At 45.7% G+C, this 13,349-nt stretch overlaps 1 protein-coding gene across 2 annotated transcripts in view; it reads right to left on the reverse strand.

Moving 5' to 3' along the window:
* The window catches only part of FRMD4B (FERM domain containing 4B), a 108,687-nt gene extending 102,172 nt beyond the window's left edge, over positions 1-6,515 (reverse strand). Inside the window, exon 1 of one of the 2 annotated variants that reach the window (XM_021409422.1) lies at positions 6,244-6,515. The gene's annotated coding sequence lies outside the window, so the exon portion shown is untranslated. Of the gene's footprint in view, positions 1-7; positions 95-6,243 lie in introns of those variants that run through there. The other variant, XM_021409423.1, reaches the window with a different exon arrangement.

A 13,349-nucleotide genomic window follows, 5' to 3' on the forward strand; every position in this document is an offset into this window, starting at 1 on the left:
CCCTTACCTTGGCTCCGGCGGGGCTCAGCGCACGGGGGCGGCCGGAGGAGCCCAGCCCGGCCCCGCCGCTCCCCTCGCATCCACGGCCGGGCCGCCCTCCCTGCGGCGACAGCTACCGGGGGCCGGGCTTAGCGCCGAGCCCTCCGCCCCCGCCGCGGGGTGGGTGGGTGCTGGAGGGGGCCGGATCCGGCCCCGAGCCGCAGCCGATGCTCAGGGCATGGTTGCGGCCCCGCCCGCACAAAGCCCCGCCGCCCCCAGGCACGGCCCCGCTCTCAGCCCCCGGGTCACCCCTCGCTCCACTGCCGTACCCCGCTCCCAGCTGCAATAGGCAGCAGACGTGCCCCCTCTTGGCTGCACAGCTTTCTGAAGGACAATGGGATTTGCCTAAACCCAGCCGTACCGGTTCATAAGGGCCCTTTGTCATCGTGGCGGTGCGAAACAATGAGACGTGCGTGCCATACTGTGCTGGTGATACAGTTTCTCATCACCGAATGGAAATTCGCTGCCCGAAGTGCAGGAATGAATAGCAGCCCGCCTGCTGTTGGGCTTGTCGGATAACCTGTTGGGGCTGGCTAATACACCAGAAAACAGGCTTTCCCTTGGAAAGGAGCAGCACCACAGCAAGGTCTAGGATTCTCAGGCCCACCTATTCCACAGAAATCACTGCAGCTAAAGCTTAGCATATGTGATGAAGAATTCACACTGATACTTGGTCACAAAGGAACATGCCACTATTTTTCCAGAAATATCACAAATCATTGTGAGTTCATCGAGGTAAAATGAAGAGGATCTCAAGATGCTCTTGGGGAAATCCAAGCAGTTTTGCCTTAGATTTCACCTCTAGAATGAAGTAACAATGATTAGTCCCAGCTTCCCAGTGGTGCCACTTACAGACTGTAGTACCTAACTACTTGATGCCTCACTAAAGCGGAGGAACAAACACAGCTTGTGTGGCTTGCAATTTTTGCATGTATCCCCCATCTACACTCAGACTACTCCTCAGCTCTACTGCGTCCATTCCAGGTCCGTAGTGACCTGCTCATGCTCTCCTGGTACTTGCTGCACCAGTCAGCTGGTGCTGCTCATTCAACTCATTCTCTTCGCATTCCTCCATACACCCAAATGTCTCCTTGTCTGGGTCTTATTTCCATCTGCCTTTCCTGGTTTTTAATTCCTTCCCTTCCTCCGGGGTCCTATTTTGGGGAGCCAGAAGTGCTCCAGGATGCATTTCCTGTTGCCTTGAAAGTGACAACACTCTCCTTTCCCTCTCCCAGCAGCCATGAGTTGAGGTCATACACTAGCAACTCGGGGTCATTGTTTTTTGCACATTACCATCCAAAGCTTTCTTCTTCCATATACCCTGCACCTCCACATTTACCATTATATCAGTAGTCTCATCCACACCCAATTCCCAGACAATCACCAGCCCCTGCGGGCTCCATACTGGGGAACATGCACAACCACTGCACATACAGTCTCCCAAAAATGATTATTCACAAGGAATTCTAATACTGCTTATTTCAGCCAGTGGAGTTCATCACACCCACCTTTCTGCATGCAGTGCTTCATTAGGGGAAATTACATTGATATTTTGATGCGATGTATGCATCCATTTGCCTTTCACAAATAATCCTAAATCAACGTCTAGGGACAGTAGTGAGCTCCCTTTGAAGAAAGAAGGTCAGCTAATCTTTACAGTAGGTGGAATAAGTGCTCTTTATCTATTTTATAGCTGTAATATAATGAAATCAAAGGCTTGCAGGAGACAAACAAGCATATGCAGAAAGTAATAGCAGTGCATGGCAGCAGAGAAGACCTGGTGTGATGAAGACAAGCAGGGAGAAGATCTTCAGCCACGCAGCCCCTCCTGGCTTTGCACTTGATCCCAAGAGGTTGGGCAGTCTGTAACAAAACCCTGCACGCTTACCACCAAAACATTATTTTCTGGATATCAGCCTCATAAGCCTGTGAGATAAACATCTAAAGCAGACAGGGTTAAAGAGCTTGGGAACAATCACTGAATTCGTGCTACTTTCCTCATCTGGATGAGAGACTCTAGGACTAACCACAGCATTTTGCAGAATCCCTTTATAGCAAAGGAGGAATATTAATGTTTTAAAATGTACTCTGCCTCTCTGCTGAGATCTGTCAGGGATGTTAATCTGTACAAACTGCCAGAGCGGGTAACATTTATTATTCAGGATGAAGAGCACAATGCCAGGCTAAATGGACTTTAGTCTAACTCACTGCGGCATCCTTTCGGGAGACGCCAATAAAGACACAGGCTGTTTGTGGAGTCTGGCACTGACATTATACACTGATCCTAGCATGAGCATCCCTGGAGCGATGGCAGGGCAGACTTCAGGCTGTGTTTCATACCCTCTGTGCAGCTGCTCTTCATCCACGTATGCCAGCTACATCTGCCCAGGTTTTGAGAAAAAGCTGCAGTTCAGGCTGAGGCCAAAACCCCTTTTCCAGGTTCTTCAGAAGCATGAAAAAGATGATCTCCCCAGCAACAAACCACTTGACATGGCTGGAGGTTCTTCCCCTGCAGTTCAGCTGGCAGAACAGAGCATACTCTCATGCAAAGTCAGCCAGCTTAGCTCAGAAAGCTTTTGTTGCCACGTCCATCTAAGCTGGCTGATTTGGTGCTACAGCAGAGATGGGCACCCATATGCTGGAGCAGGAAACTCCAGAAGAGAATGATGGCAAACCACTTGGAAGTGATTCAGAGTCATTTTGCAAGCAGGTGGTGGAGGTTCAGAGATGTGCCTAAACCTTTGCAGTGTCAGTACTCAGTACGTTAGAAACAATCCAAGATGGACCATAGTCAATGCTAAATCCCTACAGTCACTCACATAAGCTTCAGAAGTGCCACAAGTCAGCTGCTGGGTTTCAAATATAAACCAGAATGTGCCAGGCAGTCTCATATGTAAAGGATGCTCAATTCTGAGACACTATTTGGATACTTCTGTGTGAGATGATTTCTCAGTTACAAGTTCTCCCCCTTCAAAACACATCAGCTGAGCTGGACAGAAAAATCTTGACAACAAGCATTCCTCCTGTGCCCATGCAATGCAGCTTCCCATGTGGTTATGCTGATCTCACTGCATGAGGTCTGACTTAGCTCAGTACCTGTAGGGCTCTGTAGGGTAACCTCATGAGGAGACCCTTCCTTTAGGAAGAAAAGGAAGCTGTAGGCCCCCCTCTCTTTCCTGCTTTCCCTCTTCCTTCCTTTGCTTCCCAAAGCAGCTTGGGGTCTGTGCCTCATCACAGCCTTTCACAAGCAGCATCTCTTTGCACAGCTTGGGGCGTGTGTTTTAAATGAAGGGGAGGAAAAGGGCTTGCTGGCCTTTCTGTATCTGATTTCAGACTCATCTCAAGTGTGCCTTATATGTTGAATAGTCATCTTTGGTATATTTTTAGAAAAGGAAATGAGGTAAATAAAATGTGGAAAGAGTCAAATGATGTAATTTACCTTAACTGCCAAAACACACAAACTATTGTTATAAAAATACAACAGCAGACCTGAACCCTGAGAAACTCCTAAATAAGCAACCTCTAGATGCCAGGATCCAAGTCCAAGGTTCAAAATGAGCAGATACATTCATACATGCTTAACTTCAGCTTTTAGTGGGGCTCCTGGGGTAACACTGGGGCAACAGCAAGCTCCAGATCTAAGCAGCCTGCTTGTGTCAGCCAATGTTATAAAGCCTGGCTCTGCTGAAGTGCCTTTCTCCACCTCTACATCACTATACAACCTCAAAATCAATACAGTTTTACTTAAACAGGCAAAAAATAAGGTTACTAATTAAGTCCAACAGTAAATCTCTTAAATACTGCTGCACAATCTTCAGCTTTCCTTCAACCACATTTCAAACGTGTTTGTAAGCTCGTATTCTTCTAAAATACTATAAAGGCAATTAGAAATGGTAATGATTGTAAAATCCATTTGTGTTAATTTGCTGTTTTCTACATGTAGAAGTCTGATGCTTATACACAGCAGTTTTAGGCAGCTCTCAGCCACAGAACAGAGTCAAGCAAGCAATTACCCAAGAAGTCGCACAAAACAGGAGCCCACGTGGTTAGACTGTAGATGCAGTGAAAGACATTCTTCATCTTCAAAGACATTTAACTAAAGTCTGATGTCTGTCTTTCCCCTCTCCCAGAGGCCAAATTTTATTAAATTTAAAGCCAGAGTTGTATCTCCTCCCCCATGTTAGGTGAGATTTGGTGACAGAACTCCACTTCTGTCCTTCATCCAGGTTAACATCAGTGCCAACTTTAAGACCCTGAAATTAGGTGAGTGAACCTGAGCTTTGCTCAGGTTATCTTCTTGTACCTCTGCTCTGGTGCTTATCTATTCCACCTCCCTGTACTGTACACTTCAATAAGATGCTGTCTCCTACACACAGACTGACACAATAAATGAGCTCAGTTTGCAGATGAAGCATGCAGCAGGAGTTGAAAGATGTTTCAAATATTTTCTTTCTGATTTTCCCCAGTGTTCTTATACATGAGGCAGTTCCACAGGCTAACAGCAGGGCAAGAAATACACATCCAGGTGCTACACATCCTCTCGAATGCTTATGCTCAGTAACAAGAGAAAACAAGCTGAAGGCACAGATGTTCTTCCTTATCACAAAAACACTGTTCTCTCAGAACTGATGTCAGTTTCCTTGGCTGATAGCACAATCTGCTGGGCTTTTATTGCATTTCATGTCCTGATTCATTATGAACTGTATCTATTGTTTCCATAGAATTAGAGGTGCTACAAACTCCAGAATAGCTCATCACATTCAACCCAACCACCTTGGACTCCACAGGCAGTAGAGGAAACACCAGTGACTGGTGCAACTCAGTCTCTTAAATGCTGCTGGTCAAGAGCATACCTTCTCAGAAGAAGCACACACCTCTAGGTCTGTAGCATCATTAATGATGGAAAGGATGCTGCTCAACCCATTTGTTTGTATCCCTCTATATTCCCATCAAATCAGAAGGAGGTTTTTCAATCTCTTCCCTGATCATTAAATTTGTGCATTCTGAACGATTTGGAATATTTATTAGTTTGGGAAAATAGGCTTAAATGGTTCACCTAATTTCCATGGTTGCTCCTGGAGTCATCTCTCATATTTAGAAAAATGTGCTCATGCCTGTTCTCTATCACTGCCTTGTCCAGTAATTTGTTTTCTCACTGGGCAAGGGCTATCAAACTTTGATGCACTAGAAGAAGGGCTACTTGTAGTAATTTCTGTCCTCCTATATCAGGAGGAGAGCTGGAGGCTACTTTGCTTGTAACCTCAGGCACATTTAACAGGCATGAACCAGAAGCACAGCTTCTCTGCTAGCTGTCATTCATATCTTGATGGCTACATATGAGTTGATTTGAGGGCTTTTTGCTTTGCTTTCTGACCAGTCAGTTTAGGAAGACACATTAAGATGGAAAACAGCATAACACTAGAGGCATGTAACCAGCTAAAAATACCATGGGAGGGTCAATGGACATAATCCTAACAAACAGGGTACTATTTGTTGGATCCTGTTTATCTGATCATAAGAGGTGAAACTGCTCCAAAGGCTACATTCCAATTCTGTTATGTAGGTGTCAAGGAGAAAAAGTGACATTCAGCCCACAAGATTTGCTACGCTTCCTCAGCACCGCAGCCTAGATCAGACACCAAGCCATCTAAAATGAAATTACTGACCTCCCATTAATGCTCTCAGCCTCCAGAGTGCCCTTCATGGGCACGATGAAACATGGTGAACGAGCAAACTGTGCAATTACACTCATTGAAAGCCTTGGCCTCTCCCTGTATCAGGAGATAGAGGCTACAAACACATCACCATAAGACTCATCAGTGATTCAAAGGAGAAGGTCATGTAGCTCCATGAAGTTAAAATCTTGGGTTAAACATTCTCAAAAAAAGAAAATGACAGTAGGCATGATCACAGCAAAGCTCATCGTCTAAGCTATATTTTAACAGTATATTCACTTTGTGATTCAAATCACCTGCATAGTTATTACATCCCAGTAAAAATACATCAGTACAAAGCTCACTAAAGACACTACTAGTCACAAGCTTAGCTGAACACAATTAATTCCCTAATCTCTACTCAATAGCTACAAATACATGCTCAAAACACCATTTCTACAGCATAATAATAGCAAAAATACTGCATAGGGTGTAAAGAACAGGTGAGGGAAGCATTTACTGTGGAGAAACAGGATATAATTGATCTTACCTTCAGCAGAGCAACTACACAAGAGATGGGACCAGATGCTTCCAAAAGTGCAGGGACTCAGCAGCCAGGGCTTGCCTTGCAGTACCTGAGCTAAAGAGGGCCAAAGGCAGTGGTCAGCTTCAGCCAGTAGGCCACACCACCAGGATGATCCATGGATAACACACTGACAGTCAGGAAGAAAGCTCAGCCTGGGGGATCAGGGTCAGGGAGGTTCACAGCCAGGCCCAGACATGCCTTGTGCTCCCCCAGACCAGCTTAGAGAAGGACTGAGGGCCTTCCCCTAACCTTAAAAGGGCTCCATGGGAGCGGGAGGAGACCCAGGTGAAGGCGGTCAGGGCCATTAGGGCTCAGCAGGAGCTTAGGCCCCTACCAGCAACCCTTTCAGATATGCTCCAGACAATGTTATACTATCATTTTAAGAGTTGTTCCACAGTCAGAACAAAGCCTACGCTTTCTACTAACGTTCATCTCCACAGCACAATAGCTTTCAGAAGTTTTAAGGAGGTCAGAAAAGGCAGGGAGGATTTAGATGATACCAAAGGTGTCTGTGTGTGAGGGGTGGAGGGAGACACAAGGCCGCATCAGGAAAGAAACCCTGAAGCCACCTATGGCTTTTAAACATTTGGTTTCGTGCAGTGTAACTGCCTCACAGAGTGAAGGCTTTACAGTGAGACTGCTTGGAAAGCAGTTATGCCTGGTTTTCTTCTTGTGTTTGAGTTTAAAACCAGAGGAAAGGGGATTTTCCAGCCCACAGAGAGTAGCACAGAAGGCCGAGTTCATTTGATTTTTATGACTAGAAGGGCACCAGCCTTAACATCTGTTTGTACAGTGCAAACAAACAAACAAAATCTCTCATTAGACCACAGTAAGTAGGGGCTTCCAGAAGCTATCCACAAGCAGCTGCCTCATGGAAACCCAAGCGACCTGGGCTTCTACAAAAGCTGCTGCAAATCCCACCCGGATCATTAGGAAAAGTCTAACCACCATCAGTAGAAAAACTGGTCTGCAAAGGCATACCGCATCTCACAGCAGCAAGCCTTTAATTACCAGATGGTAATCAACACAGCAAACAAATTGTCTTTGGGGCCTTCACAGTTTCCCTCCTCCCTTCTCTACCTGCACCAAACTCGATTAAAAGAAAGAAAGTGAAGCGGCAACTGGCTGCTCTTTGTTTTGGGGGTACAGCTGTACAAAATGGTATTAAATCAGCTTTATTTCTTAGGTATACTTAACACGTTATAGCTTAGAAGATGACGATTTCATGGGAGAAGATTAGAGCAGTTTGGGTCGTGTTTAATGAAAGCTGTCTAAGATCTACATTTTCCGCTTTCTTCAAGTGTAAAGGATTCCCAGCTCCAGTGTTCTTCACTATTTAAATTGCTGACTAAACACTGCAACTTGTATGCCACTTAAATACCTTTTTTCTCCCCCACATTAATAATTGTATACTTTCCAGATCTGGAAATTATTGTATCTTAATCTGAACTGCAAGTTGATTTGTATTCACTGAAGCAAGCAGATAATCCACAAGAGCCTATGCTTAAAAATTGCTGTTAGTCAGCGCAGCCAATGCAGATGGCTGTACGTGAAGGATAATCTCTGCAGGGTTTCATCCATGGTGACTACAGCACGGTTACACAGCATCCACTCCCATAGGAGCCTGCAGGTCACATGATTTTAAGAGGCATAAATAAATAAATGGACACGTAAACACAATGAATTGGATACCCAGTCTGGCAACAGATTAAGTCAAGAAGGAATATTAAGTTGTTTGGGTTCCTATTTAGAAATAAATAAATTGAATCTCCCCATCAATCTGCTTAATGTCAGTCAGACTGACATTAAGCACATAAGTAGTGACTTAACCTTGCAGGGTAGATTTCTTCCTATGGCGCAGAGGTCACGTCACACTTGGAAGATGACAAGTGAATTTTTAAATTTCCTGTCCTGCCATAGATCAGCAATGTGCTTGCTAGAAAGTGGAGGTGCTCCTGGTTTTTCCATTTTGGATGCTCTGGGGCCATTCTGATAGGGGCCAGCAGCGTCAAAACAATGCTATCACATAGCACCATGGTGCTGTAAATATTTCCACACAGGGAGAAAGTCACCTCAAAGGCAATAGAGTGTAATGGGGGCTACATTCAGCTGATCATTTGGCAGTTATCGTGCCTGGGAAACCATTCTTCACGGGTCCTCAAACTGCATATCCTCACTGGCTCTACTGCCTGCAGAACCTGGTATGCAAAATAATTGTGTGCCATCACAGCCAGTTTCACTGCACTGAATTTTATTGCGTTGGTTTCTCTCTCCATTTCTTATACAGAGCTTAAATCGGTTCGCCCAGCTGAGCTTCCCCGGCTGCTTACCAGCTCCTGCAGGAGGCGATTTTTCACTCTGCGTTCAGATGTCACACATACATCGCCTCCACCTGCGCCTGCCTGGGCTTAACCCTTGGGGTCCCCAACTCTTCCCAAGGCTGAGCATCCCTTTGCCATTCGCTTGCCACACCATGCAAGATGAACACAAGCGGTACCCTTTCCTCACTGCTTTTGATCTCCTTCATCTCCACTCCCTCCTGAAATGAATAAGCACTGAGCCCAAAGTGGAAGTTTTGTAATGGCTATTATGGCCTTTAAATGTTTCATTTCCTGGGGCACAATTTTCTAATTCTGTGACAGGAGTATTTTTTTCATCGCTGTTGACAGCTCTGTCCACAAAATCAAACTGCCTCAAATATGTTGTTCAGTTACATTTCCTTTTGTCAAGGACAGCTGGTGGTCCAAAAAAACCTGAAAAAAATTAAAAAATTAAGAGATCAGCACAATCCAACACAATCCATTAACATACTTAAAGTGTTTCTGATACTGGCATTAGGCTGGCTGGATGCCCTCAGTGCCTGCCAGGACAAGTGCCGAGACAATTGTGCCATCCAGACTGTGTTCTCAGCTGTGCTAAGATTCTCTGGCAATGAACCTGGTTTGGGCATATCTGCCCCCAGGGGATGTGAGCTCCATCTGACAGCAGTCTTGTTCAGGGAGCAGTAGGAACCCACTGTCCCTAAGCTGCAAGTTCTCCCACCCCACCACTCTTCACCAGCATTGAACACTGACAGCACAGCTGAACTAAAGGTATTGGAGATGTACTCACATACAGGGTTTTCCAGTGTGGTTTCCACTGCTCCAAACGTTAAGAGTTTGGATCGGTGAGCTTCTAAATTGCTCTAGTCTGCAGGGAACATCACAGGGAAAGTACTACACAATATTAGACAAGAGAGCTGGGAATTTTGGGAGGAGGTCAGAAGACAAGCTGCTGGGAAAGGGGACATTTTAGGCCCAGCAGAAACAGAATTCTTACTCATTAAAAAAAAAAAAAAAAAAAGAAAAATTTGTGACCAGAACTAACTAATTTGGAGTACACACAACTGCAGCATCACACTGATTTCCTTCCTAAAGGCCCTAGACGTGACACCCGCGGTGGCATTCCTCGGGGCTTTTTCAGTTACTGCTCAAACCTTTGGTGCTTTCATGCAAAATTCTTATTTTGCATCCTTGAAAATCTTTTGCATATCTCATTTGAGTTTTTCCTCTCTGAAGTGCAATGGCCCAACTGAAAATACTTCAGAAGTGCACCAAACTGGAGGGTGCAACAGGAAACAGAGACATGGGAGCTGTGCTGGCAGCCACGTGCAATGTACAGCCCTGCACTGCTCATCCATCACAGAGCCCCTGCTGGTGGACTGGGCAGCAAGTGTCCCTGCTCCCAGTGCTGTTTCTGTGCCAATGACTGGAGAGGGGGCTGAGAAACGCAAAAATCCCATTGCCATGAATATTCATATGAAGCCTTGATCATGCTTGGTGTGCTTGTGTGCACTCAGTGTTTGTTTCTTGCTGAACACGCTGGCAAATGACTGACTTTCTGGCAAACACAGGAGAAAGAGTACTCTCTGACGTTATCCCCATTGCACCTAGGAGTTACAGACATCAGCCAGCTGAGCTGGTGCTACACACAGAAGGAGCGCAACCTCTACCCCAAGAAACTCATGTGCTAATGCAGGAAATGAGAATCAGATGGGGAAGCTCAGGCAAAAGAAAAGCTTTTGTGGTGATGGCGATGGCAGCATGAGCAGTGGGTTCGCATCGTATGCAGATCTGGTCGCTCTGAGTGGTGGTGTCGGGCAGGTGGCCATGCAGTTGGGAGAAGCCTCGGGGATGCTGGTTGGACAAGTGGGTGGCGAAGGCTGCAGAGCCAGCTGGGGGGGAATGAGTGGGACAGCGCGGCTGTGGCATCACAGCAACAGAAGTCGGAGTTCCGCCTGGGCAGCAGGTCTGTTCCTGCAATCTGTGCGGCCAGTCAGAAAGGGCTGAAATTTGAATTTCAAATGTCAAACATCCACAGTGACTCGGTCACCAGGAAATTACAGAGCGAGAAACATTTGTGAAAATCATTTGGTAGCGTTTGAACAATCGCCACGCAACATTTGGGTAAGAGCTCAACCTGTCCTTAGGCAATTTGCAGGTGGAAAGGAATGAATTAATAATTCCCTGGGATTTTGTTTTTGCTGTTTCACAACTGTTTCGCTGAAATTCCAAACCGCTTCTTTTTGTTTCTCATCTTAACAAAAGAAATATGGTTCTGAGATAATGCAGCTAGGAAATGTGTTCAGTGATAAATCTCTTCTATTGAAAACTATGTGATGTGTCTTCAATTACTGGGTCTTTGGTAAACGAAGCGCTTTTGCTTCCCTGTCCCTGCAGACATCAGGCAGGAGTTAGCCCGGGATGTTGCGGTTCTGGGCTTAGCAAACCAGGGATTCATTTCTCTTTCTGCACCAAAAAAAAAAAAAACCCTCAACACCTTCTTACTGTAAAAATTCAATTATTTACAATGTCTTGAAGGCAGCAAAGCAATAACAAAGAGCAGAACACCAACCAATGCGAGCATGGAAATTTCCATCAGCGAGGTTCCCTCGGACGGCCGGGACGTGATTTGTGGCTTGCTGAATAAATACAGCGAAAGCTCTCGACTTGCATGCTTGAGGAGCCGGATTGCCCCTTTCTCCCCCTCCTCTCTCTCCCCCCTGTACTTGATACGTGTTTAATTTCAAAGGTCCTCCAGGGCCTGGCCTCTGGCACCGTGACTGAAATGAATTGTTCTGGTCAGAACGGAGCAGAGGGGATGGGGACAAAGCCCGCGGGCTGCGCCGGGCTCCCAGGCTGTCACCGCTCCACCATGATGGACGCAGACAGCTAATTAACAGTAGACGCAAATAATTAACGTCTGTGAAGCCAGACAGCTTTGCCTCAGGACCTCAAGGAGCAGAGCAGCCGGCGGCTGCGTGACAAATGCTGTTTTCCAGCAGCCAGAGCGCTGTGGAGGGCAGTTATTGCTGCCACTGTGCTTGTGACGGGCATTGGGATTTCGTACACTTCAAGCGCCAGCACAATATTTTAGTTTTGTAGATGCTGATGCTGTTTTAATGGCAGAAACCAGTGCTGCCCTCTTTATTTCTTTCTATTGTTAAGTGTGACAAAAGACACCAGTTGAAAGGCTCTAGCAGTGCAATGCCTGCGCCAACCCTTCCTTCCCATGAGAGCGATTCAAGACCTGACCAACGTGTTTGCATCAAAATGAATGGCTTGCCAGCCCTTAGCAGGGATACCGACACAAGGCTGGGACGTGTTAAGGTCACATGATGGTTTTTGGGGGGGCAGAAATTCCTTCCCACCACCACTTTGCTGTGAGGAACCCGTGGTTGCTCCCCAAAAGCCAGGCATGGGCCCTCTGTGGCTGCCATGGCACGCTGCTGACCTCTGCGTTCTGCACACCCCTCTGCCTTGGCGGATGGGCCTTCAGCCTTTGTGACTTTGATGGTACAATGCTTCACCGAGAAATTTAAATAAATTACAGCCTTGTAAGGCAGAGAATGTTTAGGTTTGTGATGTTTAGATAAAGTGAAGTTATGTCCTTAAAGCTTTATTAATCAATATGGATACACAAGCTGTCACTGGGAGGGCACACGGCAGGCACCAGAGGTCGGAGATGTGGATTCAGCACTCCATTAAGCTATTTATCCTCAGATTGGTTGGGATCTGTGCATGGCGGGGAAGGGGGATGTTTTTCCCCTCACTTCAGTAGGCAGAATAGGACTGTGATGAAACTGACTTTGCTGCCTGATTGCCTTCCTCCAGTGCAAAGCAAGAGGGCTTTCAGCTGGGCTGGTAAATGACGCCCCTAAATCTTAACTGCACAGTAGTGCTGTTGGAGTACAAATTGCTCTTTGCGTGTTCCATGATGATATAATGCAGAAAAGTGAATTTTCATTAGTTTGCAAATAGCTTATAAGACTGGAGAAATAAATATGCTTTTCTCACATACTGAATATTTGGAATATTTGCATATTTTGGTAATGACGATATTTTCATGTGCTGTATCTTTACTTGTGGTCATAAATCCATAACACAGCTCAAGGTTTAATTTCCCCCAAAATGTGATGTGCTTCAGTTTTTCTGAGTTATGACTGCACACCTGCAATTCATTAAGCAACCCAACCAACTCATTTTGCATTTCATAGTCACCGTCTTTGCATGACCTTCTTGGTCTGATGGCTCAAGCATGTTTAATAAATAATCAGCGCAGATTGCATTATTGAGAGGAGCTCTGTAATTAGTTCAATGAGTGCTTGGAATTGGGGTGGTTGGGGTCTGCTGAAATTGGAAGGGGGAAAGTTATCAGTGAAACTCCATCAGAGGAAGGGGAAGCACACACTAAATAAAGACCCAGAATATATTCAGATTTAAAAATGAGTCTGGAACGGTTGCAGTTCATAACTCTTTCTGTGGGTGTCAGATGTTCCAAGAACCTGTACCTTCAAGATTTGGAAAAGAACTAGGACTTTTCCAGCCCCTGTGCTGCACCAGGGAGCACGGCAGCACAAGGCAGAGTGGACCTATATTTTAAATTGTAATGCTTTGGGCTGCTGTTCTAAACCCAACCAACGAGCTGTAAGTCTTAAAGAAATAAATGTAATTAGTAAGCTAATAAATGATAGCAGCGTAGCAGAAAGAGCCATCCGTTCTCATTCATAGAACGTCTCAGCTTCAAACATA

The sequence above is a fragment of the Numida meleagris genome, chromosome 11 (genome assembly GCF_002078875.1).
Source record: "Numida meleagris isolate 19003 breed g44 Domestic line chromosome 11, NumMel1.0, whole genome shotgun sequence".
In the NCBI taxonomy this organism is placed as follows: Eukaryota; Metazoa; Chordata; class Aves; order Galliformes; family Numididae; genus Numida; species Numida meleagris.